Below are 20223 nucleotides of genomic sequence, written 5' to 3' on the forward strand. Positions count from 1 at the left end.
TCCGATATCTCTTAAACAATCGATACTACATTACTATAGATCTTATCTCATTTACGAACGATCGATTTTTATATCACTGCGGAATAGAACAATAATTGTACGATTTCCTAGAAATGATCGATACATAAATAATCTAATAAAATAGAATAATACAACCGAATACCATTGTGACCAACTGTGTACATGTATTGTTTATTAAAAAAATTGTCTTGCTTATTCTACATAAAAATAACCAATTAACTGAACTGAACGTGATTTGTGTACAAAAATAATGCTGTTGAACATTTCCGTACGTATATTATCTCGCTGTGCGCCAGCTAGTTTGATTTGTCGATGCAAAAAAATAGCGAGAATCTTTTCAACTAGACTTTTTTATTTTTTACATTTGGATTGCCTAAAGTTGCTATTTGCCAAGAATCTAAGAGGAAAAGTTTCGAATTGCTACGGATATTTCGATTTTTTAACTCGAGTAACATGTGGATGAATTATTACAGGTTGCGCAAACTTTTTCAACGGATATCTTGCTGAGATGATACGAGTGATTGGTAACCAGGGATGTGTGACTGCTCTCATTAATCGCGTTATTTAGGTTATCGAACGATTGGATGTTCTTTGAATGTTAGCATCGAGGAGGATGCTGTTTCTGATAAGTCTGTGGAATAATTATACGCCTGAGAGTATCGAGAATCCGAACAGCAATAATGTATCGAGATAAAATTCTACATAATCCTTCTCTACACTTAACAATCTCCGTATGATCGCTTTGAAGATACCGAAATAAAGTCGGGATTTGATAATATTTCATTTTGTATAGATATCTACGTATGTTCCCGACTATTATACAGCTTACACGTACTTGATGCAACCTAATCTCTTGAAGAATATCGACACGTGTACACGTTTAGCTTCTCTCTACTTCGAAATTAGTTTCAAAGAATTTAAGAAACATTATCGCGTATAAATATTTTTGACTGTATAACATTCTTCCATGAATAGTTAATTTCAATATTCAATGGTCCTCCTGCACCATAACACCGTATAGCAAAGCTATTTCTATCGATATAAAATCCCACTGAATATTATCACTCGACACGATCGAGACTAATTAAATATTACTTTTATAGCAAACAAGTGACACACTTTGCTACGAAATAATCGTTGTTTCATACATTAATAGACAAACGTAATATTCCAAATAAGATACAGTTCATTTCGATAAACGACAGATCTTTTATAGATAGTAGGTCATCCGAAAAGTTTCTTTCCTTCTACAAGGAAATAATGGACGCACAATATTTTCCGTTTTATATTATTTTATCGAATTACGTATGATCCATTTTGTTCTACCAAGATAAAGATCACTACGTTCGACAGATTAGGTTTCATGTTTGTATAAAGATGTATCGTTGTAAAAGACGTGTCTGTAAAAGAAAGACACTCTTCGGACAAGCTAATGGTACGCGCAAAGACCCTAACAAATAACTGTACGTACATACTATTTCTCAAAAGAATAGACGAAAATCGCGTATTTCTTTGGCCTCGATAGATTCTACTTTTCTGTGCAGGCAACGTTAGCCATAAATATTCATGAGCAACGCCGCTCGAGATAAAATAGCGATATTTTAGCGTAGAACTAATCGAGAAAACAGAGCATCGTCGATATTTCCAATCGATTACCCGTTGTCGACTACCGGTTGCGATCGAGAAAGATGAGAAAAAAAAAACGGAGCTTCCTTATTGGCCATAGAAAGTTGCCAGCTTAGACGAAAGGTCCGTGAAAACGACGTCGTGAAATCCAGCGACGACCGCGATTCGCGTAGCAGGATCGTGTGATCGTCCGCGGAGAAGGAAGCCGGAGAAGAAAAAGGACCAGGGTGACCGTGGAAATCGCTCGGCTTTTAAAACCGAGCCGTTCGTGACTGCGACAAAGTATCATCTCGAAACGGCGATTATCCTTTCGAACGCGATTGACGTGGCCGGTAACGTGGATAGCCGGCGTTCGACGTTGAAAACTGGCCGCCAAGATGAAACGAAGGAAAGTTGAAAAGGGTTCTTCGTGAAGGATCCGGGATCGAGGGGAATCGAAGTTCGATGGAGAGGTAGTTATGCCGTCCCGTTGAATTCAGATCGTACGTTTGATTGGCATGGAGTATCCGTGCTTGTTATCGAGTAAACTGTGGTGAATGAAAAAAAAAAAAAAAAAAGGAAAAGAAAGAGAAAGAAGGAGAAATTTTGCGTAAGCGAAGTCGTGAGCGCAACGACGAAGTCTCTTTTAATCCTTTGAACTCCAATTTTTGTCTGTCTCTTCGATAATTATCCGATGATTCAATGGCGCATCACAGATACTCGATAATACTAGGGAGTACGTACTGTTTTTAAGCACTCACGATTTCATTCGTCAATTAAAGATTCTTCCTGAACGTGGCTTGCGCCTGGAAACCCCGAGTGACAATGTTCCTTGCAATTATATCGCATTATATTGTTATACGTTTATGGGGAATTCAAAGGCGCAGAAGGAACAAAATGCATACAGTATGCGGAAATAGAAATATATTCAAAGTGAACTATTCGTTAGAAGATTTAACGAGTAGAGTAAACTTGTACGTATGTTTCATTTCCTTAGATTAGGTCTCAACAAAAATACGATACTGCGTAAAAATTCGCAATCTACTTACAACAATACAAAGTTGTCGACTAAATGTATGAAAATCACAGAATGCATACTTTATACTGGGAAAGGGTTAAAGAGAATCATCACCTACTACCGTAACAATCCCAACAATTTCTCCGCCGGGCAAACATGGTACATAAAATTCCTCGTTAACGTTTGCAGCTCATTCCCCCACTCCAAGCGAACTAACCTTAAAAAATAAAAATAAAAATAAAATGCGAGTCGCATAAAACGAAGAAACACAGCGATCAAAAAGATCGGAGGACGACTAGCGACTGTCCGTTAAGGCCGAAGAAACATCGCGAGGGTTACGCCTTAAATTATGCCGGCCGGTCGTTTATTCGGCGAGCAGAAGTCGCGTCCCATCTCAACAAGGGGGAGGGGGAGGAGGAGAATTTGTTAAATGTAGATTTTTGCGCGTTCGAAGCGGTTCATTAGCCTGCTCTCGCGATAAAAGAGGCTGGTAACGGTAAAGGTTCGTCAGCGACCTCCTATACCGCTTAATCAAGCGACGCGCGAGGAGTAAGATTCGTCGTCGCGCGGGTTAACGCTTTAGTCCGCGATGTTGCGACGTCCCTATTAAAAATGTTAAAAGTCACAGCTTTTCCCCGGATTAATATCCGATTCCTTTTCGTAGGATGTTTCCATCTCGATCAAGAAGCAGCATATTTCTACGTCTTACATCGAGAAACTCGATGCTTTCCCTGCTTTCCTTTGATCCTCCAATTTAACGATTATATTTATCAGTCTATGCGATCATGACTTTTGTCAGGCAAATTAATTCTTCTGTCAATTTACTGTAATATTAACCGCAAAAATTGGCCGCATCTGGTTTCTATTTATTCAAAATATCCTTCACTTTTTCAATGAAAATTAATAATATTGTGCAACACGACGAATAATTTATAGATCGATCTATAATATGATCGTTGATTTAATATCAGTATCGACTTCGATGATGGCAAAATACGATATATCAGACAAAAGTTGAAGGTTTTGAACGTCGAGGGGTGAACGCGCCACTATTTGCACGATCTGAACACCGAAACAGAAGAAGGATGGAAGGAGAAAAAATGTGGTATTTCGCGGTTAAAATTCAGTAAAGGCGATCGTGTTTCGAAACAGCGGGCACGACGACGCGGACACATTTGTAAAATGTAAATTTTTCGCGTGCACGCGAGTTGGCGCGGTTTGAGAAATGTATGGACACGGAAAAGGTGAACGCGCGAGTGAACCAGTCGCAGGAAGCAGTTCGGAGAGTAATGTCGTTGTTTGCACGAGTTGGATGAAAAATCGCGGATGGTCCGAACCTGTACGTTTCGAGTTACATACGCGTTTAACGTCGCTGAGAAACCTGTAATTTTGAATCGTGTTGCAACTGTCCACTTTTTATACATATCGAGGATGCGTTTAACGAACGAAGCTTGGAGCTGGAGAACGTAATTAGTCGAGAAGTTTCAAGTAGCGTTCAAATTGTGAGCGCTGTACGAGAGATCGAATGCCTTCGCGAGCTCACACGCATACTTCGCATATTCCTTGTAATAGATCGATCCTCTTTCACCACCTTTCTTGGAAAAACACGTGGCAAGGCTGGCGTCTGACGAGATGAATTTCACTCGGGTGCCCGTGGCAAAAACATCGAAATTTGTTTTCATCGGCATGGAAAAGGAATCTGCAGCTGGAACTCGCTAATCCGGTTAACCAACTGCCTTTGAACACCGATAGTAAATCTCGCGGTGAAATAACACGAGCGACGTTGTTTGATCGAAACAAGCGTGCCGTTTAGACTCCGTCGTTAGATCGGCCACAGGCCCTCGACCACGAAAACGTACGATCGGACGTGGCCAATAAAATCCGCGATTTAGAAATGACCGACGAAATTCCAGTCGGATCCCGGAGTGTCGAGCACGCTACGGCCGCCGTCTTACTTTCTATTATCCGCGTTCTTGCCACGGCTGAATGGAGACCGTACAATTAAGTACACTTGACGTTCGTACACGGCGATCCATGAAACGTCCAACGCTCCTGGTTCGGTCCGCTTTGTTGCACGGCGGCTACAATTTGTTATTTGTTTATACAGCGTCGCACCGGCCGCGAATATTTTCAAGCGACTGCGTGGGAGGCGTTCAGGCAAACCTACGATAAAATGGGGCGCAGCCACGTACTTCCACGTTGCGTAAACTTCGAAAGTTGTATAGAGACTTCGAATAAAGCCAGGGATCCATCGGAAAGCCAAGCTAAACTGTGCTGCACAGATTTTAGCTTTTAGTGGGAACGGTTCCGTATAGGTATATTTATCCAAGCAAACATTTACAAACTCGCCATTCCATGGCGTAGCGTGGCTTCACTTTTCGGTGGAACATCGACCAAAGTACGTTACTTGCGCATTATATATCTACTCATCTAAGGTCAGAAAGATTCTAGGACTGAAAATAAGACGAAAATGGAGAACAAAATTGTCAAGAAGAATCCAAGTAACCAAAAATCCCACCAAGTTAAAAGATTTCTGTAAAGCTTTCTGCTTCGAAAGGCATATCGCGTTTTGGCGACGCTACAGTGGATTCGATCTGGCTCGACCGTTCCGCATCGGAACTCGCCTCAAACTGGCTTTCGGAGGCCTTCGACGCGTAGCTCGAAAACGGCGAAACGTCCAGCACAACCTAGCGATCCTGTTCAGTTAAAATAAAAAAAAAAAAAAGAAAAAGAGAAAGAGCCATGCAAGGACAGGAGGTTAATTAAAACAACGATTTATGCCCGCTTTAAATTAAACAGACCGCTCTCGAACGGATCGTCTCTGAGTCTCGAGACGACTTCCGGTTGGCGGCAATCAGCTTCCGGCAGCCTCGAGGATCGACGTCGAATCCAGGCAGGGAAGATCGAGCAATTATTGCCAGAAAAGGAATGGATAGAGGGAAGGAGAGGCTAGGGTCGGCATAAAATCCAAGATATATTGAGTGGAGAGCGGCACGAGCCTCTATTAAGCCGCCTCTCTTGGTTCCCATGTGCTCCACATAGTAGCGAACGGGATTATACCTGTGCACACACGATCACGGAGACGGTGTGTCCACCAAGAGCGATACATCATGGTCCGTGTCCGGCCGTTATGTATACGAGACCGCCCTGCTCCGCGTTTTTGTTCATACGACGTATTTATTAGCGCGGCACCGGCGTGGCTTTCTTTCAGGACACGCTTCTTGATTTATCTCGAACGACCGCTTCGGAATGTCCATTAGCACGCCAGGCCAGAGGTTCGGGTTCCTAACGAGAGGAATTTCGCAGCAATTGACAGTTTAATGGTGCGAATATTTGGAGTTTGATCGAGTTTAAAATACGTCGGTGGAAACGAGTGGATAAGGAACCGTTAAAAGTTTGCAGGAGAGATGAGTGCCACGAGGGTGGAGGGTTGAACGTATGATGCGGAAAATGAAATTTAGTTGGAGGAAGTTGGAAGGAATTTGAATGCACAGAACATAGTGTCAATTGGAAGAGTTATTAAAATTTAAGCACGATTTTGCGGGTTTCGTTGACTTGGAGTAGGTAGAAACGAGTGAACGAAGAAGTAATGAAAAGTTTGCAATAGGGGAGTAGGCGGTGTAAAATAGCGCAACTGAGCCAAATTGGAAATCGGTAATTTCAGAAAACGACGAGTAAGAAAATAGAAACTGTCCTAAAAAGCAAAAGAAACGCAGAGGGAAGGAACACAATGGGGGAAAGGTGCAAACGGGAGAATAAGTAGCACGAAGAATGGCCGTAAAAGAAAGAATCTCAGAATATGTCGTAAAATAAAAAAAAAGGAAGATACATAAAAGAAAAAGGAGAGGGTAATGAAACAAGCGGGGAAAAACGTGTAGCGAACAAGGTGGCGACGAGCAAGGCGTGTAAAAAAGGGAACGAGCAACCGAATGGTGCGACCAGGTGGAATGTCAAAAATAAAAAGATATCTGGTTGGTCCAGGCGTTCGAGGATGCGCAAGATCTGGTACCTGGCTACATCGTGACCCGGTTGCAGTGTCCAGAGTGTACCAGAACGGAGATAAGATCCGCGCTACTTATGTAAAACACGAGTCGTCGCGCCCCGTGGCGGTCTCTTCATCTTCCTCCGTACCATCCAACCTTCCACTCTCTTTTTTCTCTCTTCATCTGGCTTCTTCACTCAGTCTCTTTCCACCGGAGTATCTTCAATCTCTCCTTACGTGAAAATAAAATTCAATGAAAAAATCTCGAACGCAGAAGCAAGTCGTTCGTGATTCTCGTTAATTCTTTCGAGAATAACTCGAAAGAAGATCTTTCAACTTCGTCTTCAGCTAGAGGCACTGGCTAACCTTTCATCGAAGCGAAGGTCGTCGAGAGCGAGCGATTCAAGGCTGCCGCGATATCCGCTTCACGGTCGAAGCTCGGCTCTCGATCTTGGTCTAATTAATTGCGGCAATTAAAACGTAACGCCCTGGCCGAGTCGCCGGCGAATTTACGGAAATTAGCGACGCTTATCGTCTCGTTGTCGTTCACCATCGACTCGTCCCCTTTCTACACGGACTCTAAAGCCGATACTGCGACAGATAAACAGGATTCTTGCTCCTGTAATTTACGAGATGAACTTTACGCGGTCCTCTAAAGATGCGACAGGTAAAGCTTTTTATCAATTCGTCGTTGCATGCAGAAAGGTATCGATTAAGACTCGACACGGACGTGTATCGTCGCACGTTCTAGTAGTCTGAAATATGGAATATGATAAGAAATATACCGTGCATCGCTCGGAAGATGACATTTCTGAGAGCATAGGAATCTTATTTGCAGATGTTTCGGGCAATACACGTGCCAATTTTTACGATCGTATCGTATAACAAAAGTACTATTTTCCAATGAAGCTTCTTCCATTTCAGTTTCGTAGTATCTTTGTGTAATCGCATGCGAATGCTATCAAATGACACGAAGTTTAATATACGTACTTGGATCTAATTAATTACTATGCAAATGTTGCGAAACTGGCATTAATTTGTCGCCATTTGTGTATCTTTCTCCGCTGAATTATCCTTCGTGGCCAACACGCGGGAAAAAATGGATCCACTGTGTCGAGTTTTCGAAGGAAGACGAACGAGGATTCGGGGCAGCGATCGAGAGAACGTGTCAGGGAAGCAACGAACGACAAGATCAAGCAAAGAGAAACTTCTTCTTTCGGAAGAGGCGCGTGTTCGCGATATTCTGTGTCGTGTGGTTTTCGCACGGTCGACCAGTTCCATCTGGAAAAGCAACGGGGGTCTGTCGGGCGTATCGTACCGTCGTTGCCGATCTGAACGATCTGGTAACTTTTCATCGGTGAAAACAGGTCCCACCGGTGTGTCCGGGGAGGCTCGCCACGAAAAACGATCGATAAAACCGGAACCCATCGACGCACGAATGGCCAACAGAATGGCCAACAGAATGGTCACCGACGCCCTCTCACGCGACCAACCTCATCGCGACAAATAGTCGCTCAATTGCTCGCGGATAATCGAGGTTGAATTAGAACGACCAACCAAATCGATGATGTCCGATCTCCAATTGCCTACAGGCGTAAGCTATCGCACATGGTTATTGGATCGTTCAAAACGTGTCCGTAGAGAAATGTATCCCTGTCGCGATCCTGCAATTTCTATAGTTGCTCTAACTTTTGCGATCAACGAGGATTTTCAATATAATTTAAGAAAATATTCGACGTAAAATTATGAGGAAAAATTATGCCTGAGAATAACGACGTTTTCGTATTATGTTCCAACCTGAGATTGATTTTTTAACATCAAAAAAAAAAAAAATACAATCGAGTAAAAAATGAGAGTAAATCGTGTTTTGGCTTGTAATTTTCTAATTAAATCACTAATTGATCAAAGAGGCGCGAACGTCCAGCTACTTTTGAACCCAAGCGTACGTACGATCAAATTACGCATAGATTCGATTTATTTGCCAATTTACGATCGTTAGAGTTAGATCCAATCTACTATGATTCAGCATGAGTTTTCGTTTAATACAAACGGGTGTTATGGATGATCAGTATTATAATTGGATTAAGTTATGCTAGCCGTAAGTTATAGCCGATCAAGCAAAACGCTTCGACGTAAACTTATGCAAGCATCTACACGGTGTAATTTCGTCTAAATCGTGATTGGATAGGTCCTCTTAGACAGCGGCGCACGTATCTGATACCGTGATCTAAATTACGCGCCGTCTCGACAACTTATAGTCGCGATCTAAATTATATATACGCTCGGATAATCCTAAGTCACACTTGTATGCGGCAGGTTATGCTAGAGACGGAGCATCGTGCTCCAATCAAATTGTATTAAGCTGTAATTAGGCTTAGTTCCGACGTACGCTGTCGCATCGGCCTCTAATCCACTCGACTTAAATCCTGGCATTAAATTCTAGGTCATTTCATTGATGATGGATCAAAGTTACTCTAATGCTTGATAATTGTATGATAAATTATATGACAAGCTACGTGATACATAAATATAAATAAATTAACTGACGATATAAATTTCGGATCGATTTGAACGTCGGTATACTAACAAGACCGTAGTTGTTTTTGCATTTGCATTGGCGGAAAATTTAAAGATGCAAAAATAGACAGCATTGCTCTGTACCATTCAAAGTGAAGTACTTGCCAAATATTATAACAAGCGATATAAATGTAAATAAATTAATTGACGGTATAAATTTCGGATCGATTTGAACGTCGGTATACTAACAAGACCGTAGTTGTTTTTGCATTTGCATTGGCGGAAAATTTAAAGATGCAAAAATAGACAGCATTGCTCTGTACCATTCAAAGTGAAGTACTTACCAAATATTATAACAAGCGATATAAATTCCTATTCAAATTTCATTTTATAAACTGTGTTTATAGAAACGTGAATTTTCTTCAACGAGGATGACAGGTCAATTTTGATGAAACTTGAGACCTTCATAGTATAGCAAATTAAATGGGCAAACACAGTTACGGGGTGAAAAGAACCCTTGAAGAGTTCGGGATTAAAAATTGCGCCAATTGGCGAATTTTGTATCTTTGAACTACGATTACGACTGTACAAACAGATTTCCGGAAATTCTATCGAAAATAACCCTTAATGTTAGAACAGGGAAATTATATTTGTATCCTTGAAGTGCAAATATGTGGCTGTGGAAACAGATTTTAAAAGAATCTATTTTTTAAAAACGATATTGATATTAAAAAGCATAACTCTCCGTGTTAATTTGTCTCGCCAATACCTATCGATCTCACTATAGATTTTTAATTCCTTCGCCCAGATTATATCTCGTATTACAGTCCATTATGCAGTCCACGAAACGATCGATCGAATGTGCGTTCAATATTCCAACTCGTCGACGAGTTTAATATTCTCCTAATGATTATTACGACAACCCTGGACTGGCAATCGGCCGATTTCTCCGAATCAGCTTGGTCGGCCGTACGTTCGGAGATAGGGGGCTAGAAACTGATTAGAATACCAGGGATTTCCTCGCGGCGCGAGCGACTCCTCCCCTGTAACGTGACGGAATGCAACGCAGGCCGAGCCTAGTGCGTTCCGCGCCTTACACGCGAGATGAGTTTACACCGTACACCTTCCATGGAATTCCTATCAGTCTCTCACTAACGAGACCAGCCGACACCAAATGGGATCGATTTTCCATACGATCATTCGCTTTCAGCCTATACGCAAGTGTAAGAAATCGCGAACAGCCTGTTATTGGATCGTGAATGATGACGAAGAACGTACTATAATATTTTCGGGAGAAAAGTGTCGAGAGAAACAGGGAAATTCAAATTATACTTGAAATATTATTTTGTTGGAAATCTATTAGATAGGCGAAAATATGTATAATTTCTAATAAAATTGGGCTGTGACATGGAGAGCTCACAGTTAGCACGTGATAGCTGCTCTAAAAGTACTTAGGAATCAAAGTACGTACGAATGTCTTGCAGATTTTGGGAAATATATCGAAAGTGTCGATCTCGATCATATAGTCGTTATTTATAATAAATAAGTTTATAATAAAAAGTACGAGTAACTTGAAAATATTACAAGACAGGTATATAGAGTCTGACTTTCGATCTTCCTTACGATCGCATGTACTTCTTTGCTCGATAAATATGTACTTGAAATCTAACGAAAGACAGGCTTATTATTATATACAAGATATCATAGCTCATAAACATTCTCTTTTGTAAAATAAAAATCCGTATGTTTAGCGAGAAAAGATAAATTGGCGAGCAATCACCAAGCATTGTCAAACAAACGAACTTCCATCATCTCGCATTATCACAGACACACCTACTCGCTCCATTAAGCACACGGTATTACGTCAATTACAAATCAACGACGACGTACATACAAACACTTCGCTATCCTCTTGCCGACTAATTTACGATCTAAACAATCAATCAGCCGGATAAAACCACGCGTACTCGCCCATTAAAAAATACCAAAGCGGCGTTGCGAGGTAATTTACGAAAGGTTAAACTGAAAAGGTTAAGACGAAACGCGTGTTATCCCCTTTTCCCCTATCCAAGCAATCCGCCAAGATAATCCGTCGGTTTTGCAACTTTTCAGAAACGCACGGCGGTGGCTCGGCCAACTAGCAGCGTCCTCGTCCGAGATCAACCGATAATTTAATCGACGGTGATCGTCAGTCAGGCTACGCGACCTCCTGCGGACCTTTCGATGATCGCGGCAACGCGTAGCCCGTCACACGTGGAAATTTCGTAATTAATAAATGTGCACGGCGATCTAAACTCGCGATTCGATACCTATCGTCACGGGGTACAATTAAATTAATGACCTGATGTCCTTATTAATTGACTTCGCCCCGGTTACAAATTACGAGCGCTCTCGCGCCGTGCCGGTGGCTGCTTTCATTAAAGCGTGGCGGATAGCGGCAGCTCGCTCGATCTTAACCGTGTGCTAGATCGACCCGAGCGGTACGATTCGATTACGGTGGCTTATACAGGCGAGGAAAATGTAGCGGGGGATTTGCCATCGAAGAAATAGAGTTTGGAAAGATTTAATTACTTTTAATCTCCAAGGATGTGTGGTTTTTTTTTTAGCTTTCAGTCAGAAGGTTTCAACGATTTTTAATGTGAAATGGTCGAAAGAGTTGTAGGTTCGTAGAATTTACGAACAGTTCGATAGAATTTCGGGATTTTTAGTTTACAAAGGTTGAAGAACATTCAGTTTAGAAAAATTTTAATTTGGATTTTTAAATAGTTTTAGTACTTGAAGATTTTTAATATGGAACTTTTTAAAGAGCGAAAATACTTTACCAATAGCCTATTTATTAGTAGTGACAAAAAACGATTACTCTATCGTTCTCATACGCGGCAAAATATAATTCCAAAGAAAAAGAAGAAAAAAAATAAAACACGTCATTGAAACCGTAATACGAACGTGTAATAGTACTACGAATGGGTTGAAAAGAATCGATGACTCAATTAGAATGTACAAAAGTATCCATCAAACATCGGATATCTTCGTAGATCATTCAAAATGTTCGCTTTCAATCAAACTAACGAGGAACGTTTATCTACTTCGAAACAATTTCTACGTGTAAGGGTTGCTCAACCCTCTGACCGCTTCTTACCGAAGAATCCATGGTCTGACGCTTGTTCGGTTCTCGAAAGTCGATTAATCGTCGCCGACGATTCTATCGCGATTGCTGTTAACGTTACGTTAAGAAGATTTATCGATGACGTAAATAATATGCAGACAGTCGGTCGAAGTGACGCGAGCGTTTGCTTATCTCGTGGTCGCGGCAAGATTAATGCGCGTGCCGACCGGCGCGTGTACGTCGGTTAATAAACATTGCTCGCAATAATAGTGCCACCATCCTCTAAGCAAAGAATTAAGAATCGGTCGAGTGGTGCTGTCTGCATACACAGGAGCACCATGTCGAAATACCTTACCGTAGGTATGTACATTTCGAAGCGACGAACAACAATTCGTATAAAATTGATTAATATCAAACTTTACTATTTTCTGTTCGTTTCTGTTAGCGTGCATCAGAAGAATAAACCTGAATCTAGAAACAGATTGTTACAACGTTCCGGACAGATCTTAATAATTTAAAAATTGAATAATTTAATAATTGGAAGATTATTCGCGAGTTATAAAAATGATAGAACTTTGTGTATTAGGACGAACCTCTCTGATAAACCATATTCCATTGCTCTCTTCAACCTTCTGCGCGAACTAGCCAAGTAAATAGTCACACGACGATGACTCCGTCAGCGTTCTACGTTCACGATCAACCACGTTCCACATTCAACACGACGCCTTCCATCTCCTTGCGTTCTCTCCTCGCACGAACGACAAAACGTTACATAAGATCGAGAGCATCGACAGAAGGATCGAGCGCGCTCCTCCGCGAAGGAAAATGTCGAGTGAATTGCGCAAGCGTAGAAAACGATCTCTTCCTTCGAAGAATCGCGCGCGCGCGCGCGCTAGAGGATCCTCGATCGGCGTCCTTGATCCTCGGCCTTTTTCTAGATTTCACGAACGATCAATCGGCTCTCCCCTTACCTTTTCCTGACGTAGATCCTCCGCGAAGCGTGGAACATCGTTAACCTTTGAGATCATCCGAGCGCGAAACACGCACGCGTGCGTCGCGATGCATTCCACTACAACGTAATCCCTTCTCTCTCTCTCTCTCTCTATCTCTCTCTCTCTTTCTCTTTCTCCCTCGTTTGCGTGTTAAAGAAACGCGGTGTACACGGTCCGCGACGAGTAACGGGATCGCGAGGGATCGATCGTGGCGGAGATCGAAGGTCCCTCGAGAGATTCGATTCGATCGTGGAATGGCGAAGGTCGCAGGCGAAAGGGATATACCGTTCGTGAGTTATCGATCCGGCTGCGGAGATCGATGGACGGAAAAACGACGAGACTGCGAGGATCCAGAGGTTTCGAAACGAAGAGGTTATGAGACGGATCGGTGATATTGGCACGTGGGTGCTCACGCAGGTGTAAATTCCGGAATTGTCGATGAGATATAGAATAAAAGGAGGCTGTGGTTGAAAGAAAATCTAAACCCAAAGATCGCAATGATTAACATAACTCGCGTAAGAAAAGTTTCGATTGGGTGATTCGAAGAAGAAAATGGGGCGAATGACTTGAAGATAATTAAGATTAGGAAAAGTAGGATTATCGTGGTATCTAAGGTATGTGGAATTTGGTAGAGTCGAAAATCTAAGATAAAATACGTTCATTCGAAGCTTCGTTCTCGCGAGAATCAAATTTCAGAATACATCAACTATTCGATCATGCTACTATACAACGATGCAAGAGGGAAATTATCTAGAGATCCGTAGGGATGGTCTGTGCACTTGCGATAAGGGTTAGCTAGTTCGAGATTTAGATTAGACCGTGATTGTTTAGTCTCGTTCAAGCGAAGTAACAAAACTTAGAAACTTAGCTTGCTCTCATCCCATTATATACCAAATATACGGTAATTCAAGTTTGGAATTAACTTGAGGATAACGTTATCCAAGTTGCCAGGACCTTGAGGGAATTCCTTCCCTCGTACGTTTGATTGATGTTAATTTATGTGTGAAGCGTGTGCAGTGTGTATCCTAAATTCAAAGCCAGCTCGGAAACATTACTATCCAGGCTAAGTCTTAGGACCTTAGGGAAGTTTCTAACCGCCTTGCTATTATAGCGTAGGAAGGTTGATGCCACATTATGGCGCTACGGCGTGTCTCTAAAATTGCGGAAAATGATTTCAAGATGAATGTCCTCGGGACGAAGCACTGTTTCGCGAACACGTTATGATAACTCGTTACGTGGGAATTCAACCGAACGTCCAGGAAGAGAAGTATTCCTTGGTGATTTTTGAACTCGTCGGATAATTTATGGACCGTGTTCAACTGTATATTAAGGCTTCGTCTCGAGCGCTTCCCTTAAAAGTAACCAATTACTTACTGGAACACAAAACGGCCTGTAACGCCAAGATGAAAAGTAAACATTCATCTTCGGGACTCGACGCCGTTCTTGCGTCACCGTACACGTAACGACACACACCTGTACGTATGTTTCGTTATGAATAACTGATTGAAAATCTGGGACAGTTATCTCGCTCCTCTTTCCTCCGTCGCACAAAGGATCCTGTGGCAAAAGTAAATCTAGACAGGATAGGAGTTTATTTATAGGTAGATTCTCTCAAGTAAATTGAAGGGGACAGGATAAAAATTAATCACTGTCGAGAATTGACGCTTGCTTCGTTTAACACCTTGGAAGGTGTTAATACGATGTCGAGATTTATAGAGGATATAGTAATTTTAGATTGCCAAGTCAGTGAGCTATCGAATTCTTTACCGCGTAATATCCAAATATTCTAATTTGCAAGTTTTCTATACGCGACTATTAATTAAACAGATTCGATATTTATTTGTTTTATGAAATTTAGTAAATTCACGAGTTTCGTTATCTGAAAATATTCCACATCCGCGCTATCGAATTTATAAACTTTAGGACTCTACAACGATCAAATTTCCGTACTTAAAATTACTTGAAACCAAAGACGCTGTATATCCAACCGATACCTTGCTATATCCCATCCTCATCCCCTAAAGAAAGTCAAATCAAATCGAAGCTACAAACGACTGTGGACAAGCATACAGCTCCAATCAGAAGCTTCGTACTCGGAGATCGTGGGTCGAGCATAAATCACTAAAATCCGTGAAAATTAATTTGGTTCACGGTGTCCATAGGCCAGAGTTCGTTTGACTCTGCGTCCACCTTGAGCCGGACGCTTGCTTCGTTATTTCATTATCCACGACAGCTATGGTCGGCTAGCATGAGAGCCAGGAAAATGGGTTACCGTGGCCGCAAGATTAATGGTGCCACCTGCTCGCAATTATAGTCGCATAGCGAGACTCGCGCGCGTGCTAGCGCGTGGATTATCTTTCTGCCCCGGGCTCCACGGGAAATTCCTGTCCTCCTGTTCCGCTTCTGTCGAAGGTCCTTAGAACGCACGCTCTATGATTATTCTATATGCAGTTACTCGCGAAAGCCTGCACGTATCCCTTAAATATAAACTATTATAGTTAGCTCTACGAATTACTTTGACACATTAAGACACATATCGCTAATGGTTTCGACATTTCTGCTACACTGTTATCCTAAGATTTTATAAATTGAACGTTTTAATCTTTTGAATTGCTTTCGGAAATACGTTAATCATAATTCTATCGATATTTAAGTAGAAATAACTTTGTAACAAATTTAATCTACTGAAAATCTTTCTACGCAGTGATTCAATGTAAAATAACAAAAGAGCAATGACGCTATTGTAAGCGAAATATCCGAACCTCCACTAAAATGCTCAAAGTACAAATTAAAAATACTCCCTCTTTTTCAACATGTTCCTCGTTGCACAAGCTGCATGACCGCGACGTGCGATAGCGTATAGAGACGCGAAACGGACGCTCGGAACATTTTCTTTGATCGTTTACAACTATCGTGTTCATGCGACATTTTGTACTTGCCTTTGTACGTAGATGGACACGAATTTATGAATCGCTGTGTACAACGTGACTTAAAATCTACCCTCGTAGAGAACCTTCCTATCATTTCAAGATCAAAGATCACAGATCGCACTGTGTGGAAACCACGCTACTCCCCTACAGGCACGTAATTAACGCGGAAGTTATTGAAAAGCATTATGGTCTCGGTCACGTGCAGAACGCTTGCGAACAGCTCTTTTCAAACGACGGAGCACACCGTGGCGTCGCCTCGTTCCACCCCGGGTTAAGTGAGTTTCATTTAATCCCGTCATTAGCTATTTGCCGGCGGAGAACGGAGGGCGAGGCGTTTCACCTTCTTCCTTCTTCTTCTTCCGGACGAAGGCACGACCTCCTCCAGCGCATCATCTATCTTGTATCTTCTCGCTGTAGTCGCGGCGAGAGAAGCGGCAGCAACACCGCCGCCACCGCCCGTGGAACGTCTTAATGATAATCTTCGGGGTCGAGCTCCAGGAGAATAAAGAGCATGCATTACGCGGGGCAACAACGAGCCAGCGAGAAGAGAACCTCCACTGGGTGGCTGCCGTTGATGGCCTGCATCCACCGCAGTGGATCGATCGGCCGGACGGACTTTGAAACGATTAGTCGTTGGAAATTGAATGGCCTGGATCGTTCCGCCAGACCATCGTTCCTGTTTACGACCGCGGTGATTGTATTGGATGTTCCGAATGCTCCTCTGATAACCTCGTGCAATGATAAGATACTGATGCGCCGTGTCATCGCTGTTTTCATGGGTGGGCTAGGTTTCTGCGTACGAACGATGGAAAAATATAGTGGGTTTTAGGAGTATTGTGTATGTAGACATCGTATTACGCATTTAGATGTGGTAGACTTCTTTGGAAACACTTTGCAACTGCTATTCGTCAGATTCAACAATCGAAAAATTGGAACAGATTATGGTATTATACGAAAGCATAGATTTTCCTTGCCTTGGAACTTATTTTTATCGCTATTCGTACCGATTTCTTGCAGCGCATGAAGTTAGGGGAGTCAGTTATTTGAATTTTGATTTGAATTATTATCAGAAATATTAATATTAATTGTGTATTCGAGTAATGAAATTGAGAAATCTACGACAGGTGTGGTTTATTCGAGTAATCTGGAGCATTTCTTTTTGGGAAAATTTAGGTTGGAATTTTGGATTAAATTTAAAACGTACACTGGTTCCGTGGATGAGCGTCAGGAGGAAACGTAGAGAATTTGGTGAAACAAAGAAGATCTGATGTTTACACGAGCGTGAAAGAGGAGCAAAATATTAAATATACGGAATCGTGAAAACTTTCATCCGAGAATCTATGCTACTTTTGTAGATGGATATAATCAGAAAATGTCTAGATCTTTTTCGATTATTGAATTTTAGAACAATTTAGAAGTGGTTTGTTTTCAGAGATTTAAATCGACGATATGTTATTTTTAAGAAGATGAGAGGCTACATACTAAATAGACAAGATTCCTCGAATATTCACGTGCAAAGTATCCGTGGTATTTAAATTCAAGGAACGCGCGCATCACGCAGTCAATTTCTTCTAGTAATGCATAAGCTTACTCATTGTCAGTATGCAAATCCCTGCCACAAACAAGTGACTGTATTTTACGGGGAGACGAGATTCTTTATCCGAAAAGTAAGTAAAATCTACTTGCCGTGCTTTAACCACTTACTTTGCTTGAAAGCACGCCTGCTTCTTTCATCTTCGCGAAAGAGAACTCTGAAGTACGGCTTTTTAGTTGGACTTCGTCGACAAAGCCTAAAGCCAGACTACTTCTATTCTCTCAAATGCGTCCTCAAGGAAAGATGTCGAGGTTTAGAAACTACTTGCACTCTTCGCAATTTATTCCACGTTCAAATTGCTTCGGCTGCAGTTGAATCGTTCAAGAGTCACATTGATCAATTCCAAGATTGGAAAACAGTTTTTCTTTTAAATTCGCTTTGAAATTTGCCGCAACTTATGAACAGCGAACAAACCTGTGGAAGTAAATTGGTCGTTTCTTCAGTCGTGTAGCTATACGATGTAATTGAAAAATTAATCAGTTCGGCTTCCGAGAACCTCGATTTATGCAAAAGATTCCCAACCTTGGAACAATGCATAAAGAAACCTTCGAATTTTTCCACTCGCAGCTTATTATTATCTGAATCGTCCAACTGCGATTCACGCAAAACTCGCAGAATCCGAAATATTCATTCTGAGATCAAACTCCGCCCTTTCTCTGAATGTTCGTAAACCGCTGAAGCTTAATAAGCAACCCGAAACGGTTAATCACGGAACAACGCCCATTTCCTTCCAACTACATTATCCGGAGATCCATTACAATCGAGGAATTCCAATAATCCCGCGAGACCGCCGAGTACCACGGTGATCCATCCGCCAAAGGAGATCCAGTCCACGTATATTCATATAGCAGCCAATGGAACGCCAGTGATGTCCAATACGCGATCCCAAATGATGCACAAGCTGTACGATCGCAGTGTACGCGTATTACGTACCTGCACGAGTAAGTACACGTGTATATAGAATACACGTAGACGCAGGCGTGCTACGTTTCCTGGTTGCTCGCCTATGGTTGGGCGTGTCGCGATGCGGGCTCGCTACGTGCACGCAACGCAATCTCTCTACGATGTTCGATTTTGAAGCTATTCGCGTCATGTAGCTTCGACGAAATGTATCGTATAGGTTGCTTTCTTCCAAATATCTCGTCTCGATAGAAATTTCATCGCTTTTACGATTCTAACGAATGAATACTTGTTCTGTTGCTGAATTTTGCCATTATTTTTTTACTGCACATTGAAAAAGTAATTATACGTATTACATATACGACATCTCTTATTAATCTGATTGGCTCGTTTTAAAGATTTTTTTAGAAAATCTTGAAAGAGGAGTAAGATTGGAAACAATAGAAATTCTAAGACCAGGATAATACGTGGAAAAAGAAATATCGAGGAAATATAAAAGTTATTCGCTATATTGTTGCACCAATAACGAGAATACGCGTCGGACATTTCTTAAATCAAATCCTTTGTCACACGTTGCATTTTCGACGTTAATATCGCTCGATTACGGGGAAATTGGTCGAAATTGTAGCGGGGCTCCCTGGCGTACCAATTTCGCCATTACATTGTTACAGGCAAGGTAACCGGCAATAATGTTCGCCAGGGTAACCTTATTCGCCGACAGTTTCCAATGCTATTACGCAGTTCGGTTTCACGCGGCGCACCGTTATTCATCGTTCTCGCGATCGTTTACTTTGCCGTAACGACGCTGTTCGCGGCCAGCCACAAAGACACAGAGAACCGTCCGGTCTCGGTCTGCAACCAGCACGAGACACGGATAAACGAGCCATTGATTCGACCGTACCGCGAATCCACCGATGGACACGTCCAACTCGTATCCAAAATTCTATGTAACAAAGACAGTCTCGTGAATAACAACAGACTCGTATCCTGTCTGATAACAATCTGAAATATTTATTTACAGACTACGTTATCGCAGAAAATGCTCTTCACATTATTCAACATTTTTAGAAAGGTTTATAAGATACAAAACATCAAAGACTTGGCCGAATCCTGGAACAATTTCAAAAGGAACAAGATCGTGCACTTGCAAAGCGATCTGTCGTAATTTCGACTATACCGCGAATCCACCGATGGACACGTCCAAGTCGTATCCAAAATCCCATGTAGCAAAGATAGTCTCGTGAATAACAACAGACTCGTATCCTGTCTGATAACGATTTGAAATATTTATTTACAGACTACGTTATCGCAAAAAATGCTCTTCATATTATTCAACATTTTTAAAGAGCTCTATAAGATATAAAATGTCAAAGACTTGGCCGAATCCTGGAACAATTTCAAAAGGAAGAAGATCGTGCACTTGCAAAGCGATCTGTCGTAATTTCGCGACTATTTAACCAAGAACTTACGCAAGTTCTTATCTCTGTCTCTTTATCTATCCTTGAAACAAATGGAACACACACGCAGTAATGTTCATTCGAGTCTTTATTTAACTGGA

At 41.7% G+C, this 20223-nt stretch overlaps 1 protein-coding gene across 5 annotated transcripts in view; it reads right to left on the reverse strand.

Annotated features, from left to right (window-relative positions):
• The window catches only part of LOC122566125 (protein outspread), a 213651-nt gene that overhangs the window by 28036 nt on the left and 165392 nt on the right, over positions 1-20223 (reverse strand). Inside the window, exon 1 of one of the 5 annotated variants that reach the window (XM_043722896.1) lies at positions 12843-12989. The exons of the other annotated variants lie outside the window; for them this stretch is intronic. The gene's annotated coding sequence lies outside the window, so the exon portion shown is untranslated. Of the gene's footprint in view, positions 1-12842; positions 12990-20223 lie in introns of those variants that run through there. 5 annotated transcript variants of the gene reach the window in all.

This window comes from Bombus pyrosoma, linkage group LG3, assembly GCF_014825855.1.
Source record: "Bombus pyrosoma isolate SC7728 linkage group LG3, ASM1482585v1, whole genome shotgun sequence".
Taxonomy (NCBI): domain Eukaryota; kingdom Metazoa; phylum Arthropoda; class Insecta; order Hymenoptera; family Apidae; genus Bombus; species Bombus pyrosoma.